We start from the raw sequence: 16,946 nt of genomic DNA, 5'->3' as shown, positions 1-16,946 counted from the left end.
GGTCCAGGGGCGGGGTCAGGCTCCTGGCACAGCAGCCATATTTGCTGCTGTGCCAGGAGCACCCCTCGCGTGCGCCGATCCCTGATTTTATAACTTGTGCATGCCTACACGCGCAAGTTATAAAATCCGGCATACATGTGTGCGCGCCGGGTACCGTGCGCACATGTACGCCGCGCACGCTCCTTTTAAAATCTACCCCTATGTGTGTTACTTTGCTCTCCTCCCCAAACTTTGGAGGGTATGGGCTAAAAATATTTTAAATAAATAAATATTTTTTTACATCTAATTTGCCAGACCTTCTATTCTTTAACTGTGTTTTTTTTTCTCTTTAAAAAAAAAAAAAAAAAAGCTGGTATTCTCTGGGTTTGCTGAGCCACAGGGCTTTCCAGGGGGTCATCAAGAACTGCTTACAGGTGCTTCTAAAATATAGATTGATTTCTTCCTGACATTATTCTTTTTCTTCCGCACTTTCGTGTTTTTGCATGGTTTGAAATCTTTATATATTTGTCCTAGCTTGTTAGTAATTTTTAAAGCCTTGCTATTATGCATTCTACTGTTAGGGTCATCCATCAAAATGCAATATGTCTTTAAAGCACACAATAACGCGTTAATGCACACGTTAATGTCATAACGCATGCGATAATCGTACTATCACACGGCGCAAATGCAGATTTTTGGAAGGGGCGGGATTAGGGAGGGGTTTGTGCAGGATTAATTCAAATGAAGGGCACTATCGCACCGTGCAATAGCATAAGGACATGCTATCACTCAGTTTTGATGCCAGAGTAACTATACATTTTTTCCTGGTGTTGTGCAATATGCCCAAGACGGCTGTAACGCAATTCACGATAAATTTTGTGAGTTGCATTTCAGCTATTTCTGGGCTTGGGAGGGAGAGGGGAGAGTGGAGTGGAGTCGAGTGGAGTGGAGAGATAGAGGGCCTCTGGGGAGGCCTTCACAGTATTTAACTATTTATATGACTATAGGAGGGCCAGCTAATAGCTCGAAGTGAGGTGGTGGTGGTTTAGGGGCCAATTTTACATGCATAGTGAGGCGTACGAACAGCACAGTACACACTGGTGAAGATTTGAATTCATTTGAGGAAAGTCTTACAAAGATGAGATTTCTAATATGTTATCTTGCCCTAGCTTGATGGTACCCTGTTATAGTGTCCATCAAGGTAGGGCGAGAGAGCATTGTAGAAATCTCATGTGAGATCTGATCGAAGACATACAAAAGGTAGAAAAGAAGGGAGAAGTGTGCTTGTTGGTGATAATCTGCCAGATGTAGATTGGAGTATCTCTTCTAAGGAATCTACAAGAAGTAGTGGATACCCGAGGCTCTGCTCAAACAAATTATAATCGAACCCACAAGGGAGGGTGTGATACTCAACCTAGTACTCATAAATGGGGATAGGTCCTACCCATTGGAATTCCATGCCCCCAGACCTTCGTCTTGAAACATGTTTGCAAAAATAAAAAAAAAAGCTAAAAACATGGCTTTTCAAGCAAGCATTCCCAGAATAGTCACTTCCTCCTCCTTATCGGTACCAAGGATTTCTCTACCCTAAAAGCCCTCTCTTTGCCCTGTTCCTCCATCTCCTTTGCCCCCCTATCCCTCCCTCTCTCTCACCCCTTTAACTCCCTAATGCCAGCAAGAAATAGTCCCCGCCAACTGTACATACTTGTTGTATTGTCTTAAACACTGCTAGTCCCCTTCTAAGTTGTATTCCCCTGTTCAATGTACTTTCTCTCTTGTTACAAGTTATATGTAAACCGGTATGATGTCACCACGAATTCCAGTCTATAAAAAAAAAAAAGAAAAAGTTAAATAACCTGAGCCCCAGTGATCATCAGATGGTATGGTTTGATATCACAAATAAGATTCAAAGAAGTCACATGAAGATCCAAGTTTTGAATTTCAAAAATATGAACTTTGTCAAAATGGGGATGTTCCTGGAGGAAGAGCTAGAAGACTGGGAGAAAATGGGTGAGGTAGAACAACAGTGGGCAAAATTAGAAGGAGCTATTACCATGCCAACGAATCCATATATTAGAAAAATAAACAAAAGTAAGAAGAAAATGAAACTGATCTGATTCTTAAAGGAGGTGGCTGACAAAACAAAGGCAAAAAGAATAGCATTCAAAAAGTATAAAGGATCCCAAAAAGAGGAACAAAGGGAAGAATACCTGGCGAAACTGAGGGAGATGAAGAAAGAAATCAGGAAAGCAAAAGGTCAAGTGGAAGAAGGGATTGCCAAAGAGGTGAAGCGAGGTGACAAAACATGTTTCAGATATATCAGAGAAAGAAGGGAGGCCTAAAGTGATATAGTGAAATTGAAAGGTGACAAGGAACAAATTGTAGAGAGAGATGAAGAAATGGCAAAAATAATAAACACATACGTCAGTTCAGTATTCAATAAAAAAGATCCTGGAGAAGGATCGTTGCTGGTTGAGAAGACCATAGATGGGAGTGGGGTAGACAAACTCTATTTACAAAAGAGAACATATGGGAAGAGCTAGTATGAGAGTGAACAAGGCCATGGGGCCAGATGAGGTAATCCCAGGAAACTGAGGGAATTCAGAGATATGTTGCCGGGTCTTCTGAAAGACCTGTTCAATATATTCCTTGAAATGGTAGTGGTGCCATATGACTGGAGAAGAGCTGTGGTGGTCCCCCTTCACATAGTAGCAAAGAGGAGGCTGGAAAGTACAGGCTGGTCAGCCTCACCTCTATGGTGGGAAAATTAATGGAGGCGCTGTTGAAGGACAGGATAATGAACTATTCACAATCCAGTAGGTTGCTAGACCAAAGGCAGCATTGACTGATCAGGGGATAGTCCAGTCAGACAAATCTGATTGATTTTTTTTTGATTGGGTAACTAGAGAACTGGATCAGATGACAGCCAGTGCTGGACCCTGACTTTTATGGTCTAAGTATTGATATGCACACATTAGGGAAAAAGCGCAGGACTGCTTCTATGGTCAAGTCCAAAAGCAAAACATTTTCAAGCAGCAGCATTATATGAATTCTCAAGAAGGCTGCTCACCCTATAAAAATGTTGCCAGCAGTAATTTTGTTATGAGTTTGACAGTTGCTTTAATTGAATGATGAGTATGCTTTTTGATGGCTGATTGGTAGTCTGCTCAAGTTTTTATTTTGTATAATGGTGGCTTTAAAATTTTGCTGCTGTTATCTGTTGGTCTGGGTATATTTTTATTGTGTTTATTGGCTAATCTCAATTGTTTAGTTTTGTGTGCTGTGTTATACAATGTCATTTTATGTTTGTTTTCATTATTTTATTATTTTTCTACTATTATTATGGATTCCTTGTTTGTAACTGTGTTACTATTTTTATTTTTTTTAATGATAAGTGAAAAACAAATATAATTACATAAAATAAAACTCTGAAAGCATTACTACTTATGATCTTGTTTATGAAATGAGTCAGTAGACTTTTTGAATAAATATGCTTATTATCCATACTCTTTTCAGATTTATTATTTGTTTTTGTCCTGGCAGTTTCCTTCAGCAACTTTAGGCTTACAAAACAGCAACTTGCATGCGTGCTTCTGAACCTTGTGTTGTGCTGGAGGTGGACCCTTGGCTTGGTGCAGGATTGGTATGGCCCTCTGGTCGGACCCAGAGACCGCCTGCCACCAGGAAGTGGAGCACACGAGACAGAGGCTAGCTGGAGCTTCACCAATAACAGTCCGGGGTTTCCGCAGGTTGAGCCCTTGGGTACCCAGACCGCCTGGACTTAGGTGGGCCTCTGGTGGTCTCCCGGAGAGGTATCGGAGAGGTGTGCCCACCATGAGCAAGGGTGCGCGGCTGATGCAGAGTGAATGAGCTAGACCTGAACCGGAAGCTCCAGAGACCTTGGAAAAGCAACAGTTCAGAGAGGTCCACTGAATGAGACAGGCAGCACCTGCAGGTCTAACCACTTGGAAGCCGCAGTTGTTATTCAAGTATGTTGGCCTGAAGGTCACCGGGGACCAGAAGAGAGTGTCTGAGTGAAGTGCAAGGGTCAGAGCTAGAGTATCAGTCCAAGAGAGGTCAGATAAAGCAGGGGTCAATACTAGGGATGTGAATCGTTTTAGGACGATTAAAATTATCGTCCGATAATTTTAATATCGTCTTAAACCGTTATGGAACACAATACAATAGAGATTCTAACGATTTATCGTTATAAATCGTTAGAATCGTGAGCCGGCACACTAAAACCCCCTAAAACCCACCCCCGACCCTTTAAATTAAATCCCCCACCCAAATGACTTAAATAACCTGCGGGTCCAGCGGCGGTCCGGAACGGCAGCGGTCCGGAACGGCAGCGGTCCGGAACGGGCTCCTGCTACTGAATCTTGTTGTCTTCGGCCGGCGCCATTTTCCAAAATGGCGCCGAAAAATGGCGGCAGCCATAGACGAACACGATTGGACGGCAGGAGGTCCTTCTGGACCCCCGCTGGACTTTTGGCAAGTCTTGTGGGGGTCAGGAGGCCCCCCCCCAAGCTGGCCAAAAGTTCCTGGAGGTCCAGCGGGGGTCAGGGAGCGATTTCCCGCCGCGAATCGTTTTCGTACGGAAAATGGGGCCGGCAGGAGATCGACTGCAGGAGGTCGTTCAGCGAGGGTTCCGGCGCCTCGCTGAACGACCTCCTGCAGTCGATCTCCTGCCGGCGCCATTTTCCGTACGAAAACGATTCACGGCGGGAAATCGCTCCCTGACCCCCGCTGGACCTCCAGGAACTTTTGGCCAGCTTGGGGGGGGCCTCCTGACCCCCACAAGACTTGCCAAAAGTCCAGCGGGGGTCCGGAAGGACCTCCTGCCGTCCAATCGTGTTCGTCTATGGCCGCCACCATTTTTCGGCGCCATTTTGGAAAATGGCGCCGGCCGAAGACAACAAGATTCAGTAGCAGGAGCCCGTTCCGGACCGCTGCCGGACCCGCAGGTTATTTAAGTCATTTGGGGGGGGGGTTCGGGAGGGTGGGGGATTTAATTTAAAGGGTCGGGGGTGGGTTTTAGGGGGTTTTAATGTGCCGGTTTTGCAATTTTACGTTTTTTCGATTTTTTACGATTTTTCACGATTTTTCACGATATTTTACCCCCCCAAATGGCAACAATACGATTCCCTCCCCCTCCCAGCCGAAATCGATCGTTAAGACGATCGAGGACACGATTCACATCTCTAGTCAATACCAGAATCAGTCCATGCGGTTGAGGCGGCAGACAGAAGAATGGTCAGGCAGGCAGTGGTCAGTTCCAGGCGGCAGACAGTAGAATGGTCAGGCAGCCAGAGGGCGGTTCCAGGCGGCAGACAGTAGAATGGTCAGGCAGGCAGTGGTCAGTTCCAGGCAGCAGACAATAGAATGGTCGACAGGCATTGGTCAGTTCCAGGTGGCAGACAGTAGAATTGTCAGGCAGGCAGTGGTCAGTTCCAGGCGGTAGACAGTAGAATGGTCAGGCAGGCAGAGGTCAGAACCAAGAAGTCAGTTCAGAAAGGTACTACCTAGGAAGGACACAGGAACAAGAAGACGCTGGGACTGAAGATGCTGGAACTGGAGACGCTGGAACAGGAGACACTGGAATAGGAGACACTTGGAACAGAGGCAAACTATCACACCAACTCTGTTGACCCGATTGCCAAGGCAAAGAGTAGTCTGAGCCCTGCTTATATACAGGGCTCAGGTGACGTCATCGGGGTGCGTCACGGATGAGTTTCCCATGCTTGGCCCTTTAAATGTCCGGGAGTTCCGGAGCTGACGCCGTGGAGGACGCCAAGCCCCGACGCGAGGAGTGCTGCGAGAGAGAAGGCCCCGATGGGCCTGGAGACGCCTGGGGACGCCATGGATATGCAGCGCTGGTGAAGGCCACAAGTGAGGAGCTAGTAGACGGGCACGCCAGGTGAGCAGGCCCAGCTGCAGCACCAACGCGGCCGGGAAGCATAACACCTTGCCTCTGAACACTCCGGACTACCCTGTCTTTTTCCCTAATAAAATATATGCCATACTGCAAGTACACATGTACTGTTGAGGTTTGAAAATAGTATATATGCTTGTACATGACACTTGTACATACATATTCTATTTTTATACACAAATCCCTTTGAAAAGTCACTCCAATATGCATAAAAGCCTTTGCAAATTACCCCTCAAATGCTTTTTAACCTTTGCTTTCTGCATGTTTTTTTTCCCAAATCACCTTGGTCTCAGTGTTTGTTTTCTGCTTTCCTCTTCTTGGTCTTCTAACTTCTTTTCCAAGCTCTTGTTTCCATTTTCCTTGTCTTCTCTTTCCTCCTGTCTTCATCATTTTCTCCCCTCCATCTGGCTCTGTTTTTTTTTTTATCTCATTTTTCTCCTTTTCCTCTAGATTTCTCCCATATCACCACATTACTGATACCTGGATCTCATCCCTCCTTCTCCCTCTCTCTCATGCCTCCTTCTTTCTATCTCTCACCCTCCAGTTCTTTCTGTCCCAATGCTTCACCTTCCCAGCTCTTTCCGCCATTGCTCTCTCTCAGTCTCCTTTCAGTGAAACACTCCTCACTGATCTCCTACTGTCTGTTAAATCTCTCAACAATTACTCCCTCCTTGGCTCTCTCACCACCCCCTTTGTCCTCACACTGACTTTCTCTTATACTAATGATCTCCACATACTCTTACTCCCATCAACCATTTCAATGTACTCACCGCCTTCTGACAGAAAAAGAACATGCAGAAAGCAAAGGTAAAAAAAAAAAAGCATGGGGGGGGGGGGACATAATTTGCAAAAGTATTTATGCATTGGAATGAATTTTCAAAGGGGTTTATGTATAAAAATAGAATATGCATGCACAAGTAGCATGTTCAAGCATATATGCTATGTTTTAAACCTCAACAGTACATGCATACTGTTCCCTCCACTATGACTCTCTCATGTCATCATCCCCACCGTGACTTTTTCTCCTTCAACCACTTCCTCTCAAACTCTCAACCTATCAGTTCTTCTCACATTCACCCTATCATCCTTTATCTGATTCTCTCTGTCCCCCAGTCAATCCCTCCCATGATTTCCACTTCTTCCAGTCATCCCCTTTTTCTTTCATACCTTTCCTCATTAACACTTCTGGCTCGTTCTCACTCTCCATCACACCTCTGGATCTCACTCCCAACTCAACCATCCTGACTTTCCTTCACACACGCACATACACACATAGCTGTCATCCCCACTTCTGGCTTTCTGTCACCCTTTTTCTCCCCACACCACATTTGCCTCCCGCCCCAAAGCCATCATTAGTACACTTTCACCCCCCTTCCATCATCACATACATCTGTCTCATTTATTTCCCATCTGGTGTACTTCCTCTACCCCTTCTCTTGCAAACCTCTATCCTCCAGGCTCTCTGGAACCTCCTATTCTTTTGTACCCCACATACAATTCTCATGATCCCTTCTATCCCTTTGGCTTTCACATTCTTTGATTTTCCTTGACCCCCACACTTTTTGTTCCACTTCTACCTCACAGCTCTCTTGTATCCCTTCTAGTCCTCCCTTCCCCAACTCTCACCTCTACAGACATGGCATATTCATCACTATTGCGTGGAGTGTGCACTTCAGGTCAGCACGCACTGCAGGAAAAGAAGAAGCGGAAGAATCAGCCATGTTTCCTTCTGCCTTTGATCTGGGCCACTGGGCACCAACTGGCTAACTGTACCTAAACATAGTCAGTGACCAGTGAGAGGTAGGTACACAGAACGGAGGAAAAGAGGAACTTCGAGGATTTTAGGGATGGAGGGGCATTTCCCCCAATGTTGACATTTATGTATAGTACTAATTTTGAGTTTGTAATTTTTTTTTTTTAATTTATGGTTTCATTAAGGCAATAAACATACAACAGTGTAAGCAAAGTACGTGAAAGTGCAACATATGAATGTATTTTTTTATTGCATTTATATAGGACTTAATTAATACAGACAGCATTAGGCATGTGCATTAATTTCAAATGAATTTGAAAAACAAAATAAACAGAGACTAATTTGTTTCTATTTGGGGATCGCAAGATGACTTGAGGGTACCCCAAATTAAACAAATCCCATGTTTCATTTGTCTTGAATTGAATGATTTCTATAAGCCATTACAGTAAATGGACTAGAAATCAATAGGAGAGCAACAGGTATACAGTTAGGAATGGATACAACGTATAGAACAGGAAGCCAGCAGACATGAGTAGGACGGACATGTTGTCAAGGAGACAATAGGTATGATATTTGACAGCAAAGCAATTTTCCAAACCAACCTATTGCTGCATACTGCCCACCATCAGCCCACCTCCACCAACTTGATCAATGAGGCAGTGATGCCAAAGAGGGTGCATGGCCTACCTGACTGCATCAAAGGAGCCATCTACCGGCACTTCTGAAGCGGCGCCTAGGATGTGCTGAGAGTGCTCTCCCCCACAATGAGGGGACCACGCCTAGTAAACACTGAGAGAGTTCATCCCGGAATGAGCAGGGAGAGGAGGGATTCACCAGTACCACCTTGGACAACCCCCCCCCCCCCCTACGGCTTGCCCACCTCTACTGACATCAACATGGCAGCGATGCCGAAGGTGCTTGCGCCATGGGACGTGCACACAAATGAGCATAACAAAAGAGCCAAAATGCTTTATTCCATTGATCCCTGGTTTGAATACTACCATCATAGATCAGATGTGCTTCACTGAGCCAATACTAGGACGGGGTCAGTATGGAGATCTAAGGGGTGCCTCAAGAAAGAAGCAAAGAAGGATCACAAACTGGGTCTTTCTAATGATAAGTATTAACTCTTGCACTATCTCTTCCTGCTTAATGTTTACTCTGCTCCTATTAAATGTTCAGTCTCTGTAAAAAAAAAAAAATCCCTTTGATTTATGACCTGCTAGAAGATTTACAGCCCACTATTTTTTGCATCTCAGAAACCTGGCTGACTGATAAAAATAATGTAATCTTAAACCAAATTTTCCACCCTAACCATGGGGTATTTAATTTTCCTAGACCTAAACGAAAAGCTGGGGCTTTATTAATAATTTGTAAAATAGAACTCAAGCTAGTACCTCGCCAAGTAGAAATTAACCCTCCCTATGAAGTGGCAAATCTAAAATCTCCTCAACTAAACATAGGACTGGTCTATTGTCCTCCAAGTACACCACAAAAGATTGCTCACCCCTGATAGAATTATTTGCTAAGGTGTTCCCATCACCAGATTCCTCCTTAATTGTAGGAGACTTTAACCTCAATGTAGATAAAACACAGAGAACTTCAGCCTGTGAAACGTTTCTAGAGACAATGGAAGTTTTGGGATGGTACCAATTTGTTTCCAAAGCTACTCATAAAGCGGGACCATATTCTAGATCTAATATTTGTCAATAGCGGGAACTGTCTCATCAATACGTTTCACATCATTTTACCCTAGTCTGATCATCAACTAATAAAGGCAGAAAACAAATAACCTTTCCTCAACCCAACTCATAAAAGCATAGATAATGATCATACTTTTACCTTCAGGGAAAAGATAGACACAGAGGTAATTGCAGAATCAATCCAATGCCTGCTCAGCATTTGATTCCTGGGATCAGATTGTCAATGAAATAGCTGGAAACCTCAGTCCTGTCCAGACGAAAGCTATAACAAAGAAAGAAATACCTTTAGACATAAGAAACCCTGGTACAATGATGATTTAAGATGCACTAAACAGAACCTTAGAAAATTAGATGGCAATGGCAGAAAAGCCCATCTTCTAAATCCCCAGGAAAATATAAATCTCTCCTAACAAAATATCGCGCTCTAACCAAAAAAAGCAAAATAAGATTGCTTTGTTAAACAGATACATGGGGTAATATTTAATTCTAAATTGCTTTTTGATATTGTTAAACAACTAATTAAGGACCTGTCATCCTGCCAGAGGATGTGGTTAGTACAGTTAGTATAGCTGTGTTTAAAAAAGGATTAGATAAGTTCTTGGAGGAGAAGTCCATTACCTGCTATTAAGTTGACTTAAATAGCCACTGCTATTACTAGCAACAGTAACATGGAATAGACTTAGTTTTTGGGTACTTGCCAGGTTCTTATGGCCTGGATTGGCCACTGTTGGAAACAGGATGCTGGGCTTGATGGACCCTTGGTCTGACCCAGTATGGCATGTTCTTATGTTCTTATTACAAGAGATTATTACTTCTCAAAGGCCGCTTGCAATGAATATGCCACATCCTTCTTAGATAAAATCAATAGATTAAAAACACTATCTGTTCTCCCACAATAGCACCTGAAGGTTCACATGGCCTGGTAAAATGGTCCATGCTTGACAGAGTAACTAATCTTGAAATCAGTCAAATCATTGCTAAAATTAAGCCTGCTACTCACCCACATGACCCAATTCCAGCCAGTTCCTTGAAACAAGTACACCAGATTATCACTCCCACAATCGCAACTTTAATAAATTATTCACTATCAGAAGGAATTGTACCACATGGATTAACACAAGTGGTGATAAAACAGATTCCTAAAAATAAAAATGGTAGAATAGATGATTGGGAAAACTATCGTCCAATATCCAAATTTATTTTTCTTATCACAAGTACTTGAAAAAGCAGTAATTAACCCAACTTGTAAGTCATTTGGAAGATGAAGATATTCTCTTCCCAAATCAATTCGGATTTAGGAAACATCGTTCAACTGAGACACTACTCCTCTCATTAATAGACTCTGTTTTATGAGGATTTGATGCGGGTGAATCTTATCTTCTCTTGCTAATCGACTTAACAGCCGCCTTTGACACTGTGGGCCATATCCTGTTGTGCCATCAATTAAGCAACATTGGGATCGAAGGCAGTCTTCTCAAATGGTTCTCCTCATTTATATCTAATAGCACATTCCAATTAAACTGGGCAATCACATATCTGATACTTTCCATATTGATATAGGTATCCCTCAGGGCTCAACACTCTCGGCAACACTTTTCAATGTTTATATGCTCCCACTGTGGAAATTACTGGTGGATTTAGGAATTTCATTCTTCTTGTATGCTGACAATATACAGTTTTACGTTCCATTCTCCAAATCACTTGAAAATACAGTATCAACACTGTCAACCAGGAACAATCGCAACTTGAACTAACATTAAATTCTAAAAAGACTGAAATCATCTGGTTAAGTAGAAACTCTCCGATAGCTAAACCACAGACTCTAATCATGGGTAATTTTTAAATTACTCCCTCACACAAAATTCGGGGCTTAGGTACCCAGCTAGATGAGAACCTTACTATGAAAAAGCATATCAACAAATTAGTTAATATAGGCTATGCCAAGTTGTGTATATTACATCAGTTGAAACCTTTATTAACTTTTGAAGACTTCCTAGACTATTGTAACTCCTTATTTCTCAGTCTTCCCACATGTCTCTTAAAGCCATTACAAGTACTTCAAAATGCCTCACCAAGACTATTGTTAGGAACTAGGAAATTTGATTATATTACACCCTCGTTGATCCCACTGAACTGGCTGCCAGTACAATCCTGAATCTATTTTAAAGTATTAAAATTAATATTCAAATCATTCTTTTGAGTAACACCAGTATGCTAGGCGTGACATTACAACCATACACACTGCAGCGAACACTAAGCTCTTAAAATAAAGGACTACTAAATGTCCCCACAATACGGAGCACAGACCTGGTGCATTAAGAGATCGTGTGTTCTCCATAGCGGGTCCAAAACTTTGGAATTCCCTACCTGAGATGTTACGTTTGATACCAGATGGAAAGAGATTTAAGTGTGAGCTAAAAACAATGCTTTTCAAGAATGTGTACAACCCAACTTAAAACATCAGAATGTAGAGTTCCGCAATAACAAGAAGGATAAGAGATACTAACTGATGCATGAGGAACAAATTTAACAAGAGATTGTAAAAAGTTCCACGTAGTGACACATTTTTATTTTAATTTAAATTTATTTCTATACACATATTTTGTTCTAGATCTTTAGTTAATATGTCGTGGAACATTCCTTTGGTAGATGCTCATTCCTGTTTATGAATACTACCTCTGGAACCTGTCATTATCTGCTGATTATAGCCATAAATGTTACTTTGTAAACCGTTGTGATCTTTACATGGAACGCCGGTATATAAAAAGACTAAATAAATAAATACAGTGATGCTGATCTTAAAGCCTGAGCTTGTCAGAGATTTGCTATGCATTCTTTCTGAAGGCATTGTCTGTGAAGAAGTACACTATGGGGTAGATTTTAAAAACAGCGCACACGGCCTACATGTGCACGCACTACCCGGCGTGCACACATGTACGCCCGATTTTATAACATGCGCGCATGTTATAAAATCTGTGGTCGGCGCGCAAGGGGATGCACAATTGTGCACCTTGCACGCGCCGACCCCGCTCCGAGCCGCGCTGCCTTCTCTCGTTCCCTACCCCCCAGCCCACCAGTCACACAATATAAAAAAGTAGTGAGGCAGCAGCACTGTGTCAGAAGAGCTGACATAGTGCTGCTGCCTCCAGTTACCACGGTTACCTTTGTGGTAACTGGAGGCAGACTGGAAAGTTGATTGCAGAGCTGGTATTGTTTTTGTCTCTGCCTGGGCAGTGGGCACTGGGGTTAGTGGGCACAAGGTGAGCACTGAGGCTGAAGTATACTAGGCTGTGAAGCCTGTCAGTGTCAGAGAACTAGTGAACGGGCAAATTCTCAGTGCAGCGGTATCTCTGTGTTTCCCACACATGCACATTGACGCCGCATTGGCACAGTCGTGGGTGTTACAGCATCGTTGTAAAATATTAAATAATTTAGTCTTCACATCCCCAGTGAGAGAATCAATTAACAACAGCGTGATGTAGAGCAATAACGATTTTTTTTTTGTCATTCAATAGATCTCATTGAAACATGGTGGCAATGTGTCCATTTATAGCCACGTGAACAGTTTTTCATATTTTTCACGGGATTACGATTCATCCACATGGTCTTAACCACCCATTAAGTGGGAAGCTTTTTTTTTTTTTTGTAGCCCATGTAGGTGTCAAAGAAAAGATATCTTTCTTCCCCTTTTTTTCATACTTTTATAAGTACGGCCCTTAAATGTTTTGCTCAGAATGGATTGGCTGTTGTCCCAGTGGAAGGCGGGGGTTTTGAGAATATTTTAAGCTTCTGGCTGTGCGCGGGAGGGTTTGTAAATTAAGCCCTCTGTTAATGCAGGCGCGTCTTATCAAAAAGTTCTCTTCAGGTTTAAAAGAAGCTGGCCCGTCACCAGTTCAGTGACATCAGTGGAGACTTCAGCTTTATTAGAAGCAATTTTGGCTTTGTCTTATGTCCGCACACGAATGAGCCATCATGGCCACCTTTCGTGTTATGTAAACGATGCAAATCGTTCAGATTTTTCAGCACGAATGCTACAAGTTAAGTCACCATTTGATTCCACATTTTTTCCCCTTATATAGGCAAAATGAAGTCCTTTGTTGGGGTGCTTTAGTGTCTTTTATGTGGCAATTGTCTTTTTATGAGGAAGCACGTTGGATTAATGCACTTCATTAGGGGGACTTTGGATGGGGTTTTTTTTTTTGCCAGTAATAATTGAAGAAACATTTTGTGCCTGATAGGCATGGTTTCAGCACAACATTGCCAACAGATTACAAACTGTCTTTTTCATCTAATTTGAACATTTAAATCTTTGATATAATTCAATTATTGTGTGTATGTTATTTTATCAATTCCGGTGCACACATTTTGTGTTTGTTTTTCTGACAGTTTGTTTGGTATATTTATTGTGTAATGTGTGTAGTTTTAGTATGGAATAGTATAGGGTGTTGCAGGAAGATTTTATGGTCTGGAGGGAATGGAACTCATAATTCCTGCTGACATTTTCACAGGATCTTTTGGCCCAGATTCCAAGAATTTCAATTTATAAACTTGATTGTGGAAAAAAATAGCTCTCTTTGATTATTATAGTTAAAAAAAAAATAGTACTGATGGTAGATATAAATAGCTGTGCTGATGTCTGCAAGAAAGATATCAAACATCTCAGCTGGGCTTCATCGACTGCTGTCTATCACCTGAACATCTGATGATCTGTTTGCAGCAGCTCAGGAAAACACTGCCTCCTTTGCTTTTATCTGGATGTATAAAGGTCACTTAGCTCTTTGCTGTTATCAAGACTTGTAAAAGAAACTTCAATTTTTTTTATTGAGTTAATGTATGTACATTTCATATTTTTGCTGCTCATTCTGATCTATTGTGGCCATATACCGTATATTATTCAACTCGAGTTTATATATTATTTGAAGAATATTAGTAGCAATTAATGGAAGTTATCTGAATTCAAACATACATTTAATCATTATTGTACAAAATCTGATTAACTAATCATTGTAAAACCTATCAAATCTGTTACATTTTTACAAGTACGTGATGATTATATTAATTTATGCTAGAGCAAGTAAACTAATAATTACTGTACCAACTACTTTGATTTTTATTTTTTTGTAATTTAAAGCTGATTGCTATAATTAGTCATCAACTTATTCTTATTTTCCGAACAAGCTATGCACAGCGCACTCTTATTTACACAGCTTCATCAAAGCAAAGTATCCTAGGAACTCTCCCATTCCATTGACAGTTTCTGCTATGAAGATGTAATGGGAGTATAAAGTTTATATCAATCAAAGGTTCAGATTATTATTCTTCTTATTTCCAAGCACATTCAGGTACTTTAGGTATTTCCCTGTCCCCATAAGTCTTACAATTCTTACTGAATTTTCAAAGGGGTTTTCACATAAAACTAACATATACGCGTGTAAGCGGGTCGTACATGCATATATAGAACCCTAGAGAGTAAGAACATATTTTCAGTTTTGCATGCATATTTTACCAGGTGAGAGGTCAAAGGTGGGTCTGGGGGTTCAGAAATACACACGATAAGTGCTATTTTGTAAAAGATATATGTGTATAAATTAGTGAATCTATTTGTACACTTTTACACCTGCTAATTGACTTTTGGAAATTAAATCAGACTTCTCTGTTGCCTACAGATTTTTGGGCGTGATGAACCGGTAGATGCACAGGATGAAGTACCAGAGAGTCTTCAATGAACTCGAGAAGGCCCGGATGAACTGGTGGAGGTATCGGAGAACTGTTTCCAAGAACTCCTGCAGGAAAGTCTTTTTAAAATGGTATATGCATACTTTATAAAATACCTGCCTCTGCATTTAATTCTGGGTGTTTATTAGTGCTGAGACACAATTATTTCAAGTGTAAAATATATGTATGTATGTTTATACAATGGGTACAGAAAGTATGCATTTTCTTACAATGGAAATATAGGCACATACTGAACATACATGTGAACTTTCCAAGCAGAAATACACAGTATTTTATAACCTGTGTGGCTCCTGATGCACATTAGTCTCCATGTGCTGTACCACAGATAGTTTTGAAAGTGAGATGTAATTGTGTACTTTAGGTAACAGAGAGTATTGTGATTTGCATCAGGTCACAAGGAGCAGCAGCAGGATTTGAACCCTCATTTTGCTGCTTTTCAGCCTGATACGCTAATCACTAGGCTACTTATCCACACTACATTGAAAAAGGATTGCAAACTCAGACAGTGTATTTCTAGAAATACAAATTAATTCATATGAATTTTCCTGTGACCATCACATAGGAGGGCTATTTGATTAAGGCCTCCCAAAAGCAATCAAGCCGCATCTAAAAAAAGATATGGTTGTGATGGAGAAGGTACAGAGAAGGGCAACCAAAATGATAAAGGGGCTGGAACGGCTCCCCTATGAGGAAAGACTAAAGAGGTTAGGACTTTTCAGCTTGGAGAAGAGACGACTGAGGGGGGATAGGATAGAGATGTTTAAAATCATGAGAGGTCTAGAACGGGTAGATGTGAATCGGTTATTTACACTTTCGGATAATAGAAAGACTAGGGGGCACTCCATGAAGTTAGCATGGGGCACATTTAAAACTAATCGGAGAAAGTTCTTTTTTACTCAATGCACAATTAAACTCTGGAATTTGTTGCCAGAGGATGTGGTTAGTGCAGTTAGTATAGCTGTGTTTAAAAAAAGATTGGATACGTTCTTGGAGGAGAAGTCCATTATCTGCTATTAATTAAGTTGACTTAGAGAATAGCCACTGCCATTAGCAATGGTTACATGGAATAGACTTAGTTTTTGGGTACTTGCCAGGTTCTTATGGCCTGGATTGGCCACTGTTGGAAACAGGATGCTGGGCTTGATGGACCCTTGGTCTGACCCAGTATGGCATGTTCTTATGTTCTAATGGAATTCTTGCGAGTGTAAGGCTTCTAAAGCTCCCATAATTGTTGTGATCTCAACTCACAACTTCTTTTTCTTTCCTTTTTATCCTTTGGGCAGGTAATGTTTTGCATGCAACAATTTAGGAGACTATGTTTTGTTAGCTTAGGCAGAAGACTAATGAAATACTCCTAAAATCATACAAGGAAGTGTAGCTCTGTCCTCTGACTTTTATTATTGCTCACCACCACCAGGGGAAGGAACATTCATTAATGGAATCAAATGCTTTACATTTCAAAGAGTGCTTCATTCATGTGTGGTCATTGTGTACTAGTAAAGCATAAACAATGACATCTCTACTGTTCCAAAGCAGAGTTATTAATTATACAATATACAGCATTCACCAACTATAATTTTCAGCTGTGGCTACTGGACATTGCTGATTTATCTCAGGAAACAGACATATAGATGTGCGATCAGAGGGTATACAAATACTAAGTGATGAACCAGGATGGTTCGTAATTAGGGTTGAATATTGGAAATCTAAGCCATCTGAAGTTTGACCCCAATCTTCATATCTATCTAGCTTTCTTCTTTTTCATATACATTTTACATTTTAGATATGAATAATTTGTAGGAACTAATTCTTATTTTAATATTTTGACTAGTTTCAATCT

The 16,946-nt window shown here is 41.4% G+C and overlaps 1 long non-coding RNA gene across 1 annotated transcript in view; it reads left to right on the top strand.

Moving 5' to 3' along the window:
• The window catches only part of LOC115091724, a 74,781-nt gene that overhangs the window by 53,933 nt on the left and 3,902 nt on the right, over positions 1–16,946 (top strand). The window contains exon 2 of the long non-coding RNA XR_003856802.1: positions 15,037–15,177. This is a non-coding gene — a long non-coding RNA (uncharacterized LOC115091724). The remainder of the gene's footprint in view (positions 1–15,036; positions 15,178–16,946) is intronic.

This window comes from Rhinatrema bivittatum, chromosome 5 (genome assembly GCF_901001135.1).
Source record: "Rhinatrema bivittatum chromosome 5, aRhiBiv1.1, whole genome shotgun sequence".
Taxonomy (NCBI): Eukaryota; Metazoa; Chordata; class Amphibia; order Gymnophiona; family Rhinatrematidae; genus Rhinatrema; species Rhinatrema bivittatum.
This window is presented reverse-complemented; position numbering and strand designations above follow the sequence as displayed.